The sequence below is a fragment of the Tamandua tetradactyla genome, chromosome 1 (genome assembly GCF_023851605.1).
Source record: "Tamandua tetradactyla isolate mTamTet1 chromosome 1, mTamTet1.pri, whole genome shotgun sequence".
Taxonomy (NCBI): domain Eukaryota; kingdom Metazoa; phylum Chordata; class Mammalia; order Pilosa; family Myrmecophagidae; genus Tamandua; species Tamandua tetradactyla.
Window position 1 is genome coordinate 172,647,408 of NC_135327.1, and position 4,753 is coordinate 172,652,160.

At 34.3% G+C, this 4,753-nt stretch overlaps 1 protein-coding gene across 9 annotated transcripts in view; it reads right to left on the reverse strand.

Annotated features, from left to right (window-relative positions):
* LOC143660720 (uncharacterized) overlaps positions 1-4,753 on the reverse strand; it is a 298,041-nt gene that overhangs the window by 11,484 nt on the left and 281,804 nt on the right. The gene's annotated exons all lie outside the window — the stretch shown is intronic.

The window sequence follows — 4,753 nt, forward strand, 5'->3', positions numbered from 1 at the left end:
AGTGGCAAGGCTCAATGAGTGTAGATGTGGCAATGGGTAAAAGAGGAGGAGAAGTCATATTATTCTAAGGTGTTCAGCTTTAACCATAGGGGAGAGCAAGAAGAACTGGTTTTGAGGAAAAGATAATAGCATGGCTTTCACATGTTAAATTGTGACAGGTTTTAAATAGCAGGTATAACTATATAGAAGCCACTGAAAATATGGAAATAAAGATTACTGGAAAAATACTTGAGGCTATTACTCCTGGGAAATCAGTACATAGGTAGGTGGTGCATTTGGAATCAGAGGAATAAATGAGAATACTCAGGGAAAAGAGAGAGCAGGTAAGAAAGTCAGAGAGTCTTCAGGAAATAATTAACTACAGGCCAAAAGAAGTGAATTGATCCTAATTCTCACTTGATGTATGCGGTAGACAGAATGTCAGGCTACAAATTTGAAGTCCTAGCCCTGAGCAGAAAAGAGCTTTCCCAAATTATAAAGAGTAGGGTCAAGAGGCAGAAACTGGTGTGCCAAAGGTAGAAAAGGAAGAAACCTGAGCTTTGTTACACTAGGCAGATATTATCTCGATTGTTAGGCTATGTAGCTTTTCAGGCCAGTAAAAAGGTATAATATAGGAAATATAGGAATATAGGTATAATAAAGAAAAGGACAATAGTTAATAGGATAATAGATAATAGTTCAAGTATAACCTCCTGTTTTCTTTACCTGGCTTTCTAAACTGAACTGAAATGTATTAATTTAGCTCTATCCTAGATGGAGAATACTAATTTATTCTGTACCAATTATTAGATTAACTGCTAGCCCACTTTACCTGGGACTGACTTAAGAAAATGATTTGGTTAACCATGGGATGAGCCCCATGACCAGGCAAGAGAGTGGTTCACAGATGATACCATCAAAGTTTCTCACTATGAACAAAATTTACTCCCTCACTGCCCCTTTTAAATCATCTGAGTTAGTCATCAATTTTACACATTTTTTTCTAGGTATCTATCACCCAAACAAATATTACATGATATTTCTCTAAAATGTATCCATTAGCATTATGCTAAAAGTTAATTATTATTAGATAAAATGTTGTAATATAATACCTGTAATTCAGGGCAATGAAACTCAAAAACTGAATGAAGGAAAATCACCTTGGTGTTTCTGTTTCCTTATTTCTTTTTAGTGGACTCAAAGATCATCAATGTATTTTCTCCTGTCAGTCAGCAGCATGGTGCTCTTCCCCAATCATTATAACCGATTTCAGATGGTGCTAGAAAATTATATTGACTCTGAACACCAAAAGAAATCAGTCATCCTCTAAGGGGTTATAGGAGGATTTGAGGATTGGGAGGGCCCAAACATTAATAAATACGCCATACATTTGCCCATTTGATGGAGTCTGTATTTTGAGGCTAAGTACAATAAAAGGATTATTACACAAACAAGTACAAAATTCTAATAATAAGACATCTTGCCGAATTCATTTGTTATATATAACACCACTATTGACAGGGGTAAGGAATGGATCAACTACAATGTAAGGCAGTTTCTCTTTCTCAGAACTTGCTTTCATATACTTCAGGATGGTCCCAGTAATTTTCTTTGTCGTTGGAAGCGCAGTTGATCTCCTCCAAAAACACTGATTTCAAATGGTGCTAGACAATCACTATTTAAATCTAAACCACCATATGAAACCAGCTTCCTGAAGAAGCTTTAAAATCTGTTTTTTCTTCAGAATTCTCTTAGAGTAAACTCAAGAAAACCTAGAGAGGAAAAAAACTGAAACTTGTTTGTGAGTTCTCTACTTTTTGATTTAAGCAGAGCTTCAGCAAATTCTACATATTCATATAGTGATGTCACTAATCTGGTGTGCGTATGTGGTGGAAAGGGTGGGATGGGAGGAAACTTGCCTGTGATTCTCCTTATTCCTCAGCTGCCCAAAGGTTCGGTTTTACCATTTAGGGGCAGTGGCACATACCAACCACTTCACTTCTGGGTGGGTAGTCAAGGAAAATCCTTTACTTGGGGTTAAGGAAGTAATGGCAGGAAAAGCTAGAGCTCATTCCTTGGTCAAAGTATTCAGGTATAGAAACTAGAACATGATTCTGAAGAACCTCACAATATACATATAAACAGTACAAAGTATGCAGGTGCTCTGGGACTAGGAAAGAACAAAGCTGCAGAGTAGAAGTGCAAGAAAATGCTTTCAATAAACCTCATATTTTCTCTTAGCAATAATTTTGTTTGATTCAAAGAACTGCTATTTTTAATTTTTTTTTGGGGGGGGGGGATGTGTCCAAGGAAGACAATGAGTATCTCAGAAGTAAAGTAATATACTTAAGTTAATGAGATCCTAATGTTTATTTCAAGGATGGAATTCTTTAGATTGCATCTGTCAGGGATTTTTGTTAGTTTTCATTTAAGATTCCCCTCCCCTTCCCTCCAAAAGTAAGGTTCTGTACTCATAGTTTTCTTGACAAATTATTTTTAGCCACTGTGTTTTCCCCCTCCACTTTAGTTCTTAATATCTTCTTACTAGGCAGCCTATTATCACTCCCTTTAATATTCTAGGAACCCAAGAACATATTTAATGTACATAAGCTACCTAAGGAATATGACTTGCTTTTAAAAATTTGCTATTGTGAAAATGTTTGGACACATAGAAAAACTGAATGACAATAAAATGAATACCTAAATTCACACCACTTAAATTCAATAATTGTTTTTGTCATTTTGCTTTAGCTATGCTGTCTATATGTAATGTATATTTACTTCCTGACTTGTTCAAAAGTAATTTGAAGACCATGCAGACACTCTGCTCCTAGCTACTTGAACATACAAATCTAAAAAATGAGGCCACTGTTCTATATAATCAAAATACCTTTATCATATCTAAGACAATTAACAGCATTCACTAGTATCATCTGATACATAGCTCATATTAAATTCACACTTTCTACAAAAAAATAATCTTTTATAGTTTTTGTTGTTTTTCAAACTGAGATACATCAATGTTCATTCACCAAGACTCTCTGGTCTCTTTTAAGCTAAAACAAACCCCCCCCACGCCACCATTTTTCTTTTGTTATGATATCAATTTTGTGAAAAATGAGTTCTAATTCTAGTGTACCATCCAGTTACTCTATGCTCTTGCTTAAATAAGTTAACCAATTTTTAGTTTCTCTTTTTTTGACTTTCTGTTTATCAGCCCCATTTTATACACTCTAATGAGTATGGGGAGAACATCCAGTTACAATGTGCCTGTGGCTAGTGATTCAAGTGTATTCAGAAGGATGCTAATAAGTCAGGAGATGTATGCTGTTCAGCTTTGGTATGATTATAGTTCTTACTTCTTATAGGTTTGGCCAGTTATCTCTTCATAAGGAGATCCCAGCAAAAACTCATCTTCAATAATGGAAAAGAATCCCACTGCTGCTGGGATAGTTTTTTTTTTTTTTCATATTTGTTAATAAATAAAGATACAGATGTGTAGTGATTGCTTCATTGAAGACGATTAATTCATCATTAACTGCAAAGAAATGCATATACTTTGTGAGGAAACAGTTAAATATTTCAATTAGAAGATATATTTAAGCATTTAAACCTACTATAGGCATTCTGAAAAAACACTGGGAAAGACTAATTATTGGGACTCTCAAATAGCTATTTCACTAATTTTTCAAATTAAGGTTCTACAGCACCTTCTGCAAATGCTATTGTGAGTCATAGTATCAGTGACTTAAAATGTAAGAAGGAATTAGATTATTCTCATTGGTTAAAAGCTCCAAAATCCACAACAAAAAGTACTGCTTATTTTTTTTACAAAGGACCAGTCATAGCTTTTGCTTACTATCACTTAAAATTTTTTTCAGTTATGCAGATATAGGAAAAAATTTCCTGAAAAATGAACTTCTTCCTTATGCTTATGCTGATAAGATCTCATATGTATCTCACACATCATATATACACACATATATCTTACATTTATTTACATATCTCATATATATATACATACATACTAATGTACAATTATATTATTTTGCTCACTTAGCAGAGGCAAATAAATGTTAAGTTCTCTATGCTGTCCTTTAAGTAGGCTTCTCAAAAATTTGGCAGAAGAATTAAAGTGAAGTTTTACAGCTATGTCTCTTTATGTTGGTGCAGTCTGACAAGGTATTTTCAACAGACAAAGCATATGTACAGAGATCAGTCATTTGGTATACTATATTGTGTTTTTCAAGTCCTTGAGGAGGTGGAAACTGAGGATTTGAATTGATAAGTGGCTGTAAAGTGACTTGAACAAAATACACAGATAGTGATCTTGAGTTTGGGCCCTTATTTTCATATAAAGGAGTCTTTAAAACTAGAGACTAGTTTCCTGAAAATAAGTCTGCATGTGGAGACTGGCTACCAAATTAGCAGAGGAAAAAAAAAAAAAAAACAGAATAGTTCACTAGCAAGGAAATGAAAAAATAAACAGTTGCTAAATAAGGACTCATTCATACACAAGAAAATAGAGTGACAGCAAATGGTATTTCTGACTTTGCTGAGCCTTTCTGAGACTTGCCAACTGCAAGGACAAACCTACTTATTAAACATTAGCACGTTTCCATTCTCCATATCCCCCAATTTCCAACAATCAACTTGATCTGTTTTTTAGGTTAAGATACAGTAGGGCTGAAATTCTGTAATTCAGGCTGATTCTATTTGAAGATCAATTTTGACCAACAATAAATTTTAAGGTACTGCAACATATGAAAGGAAA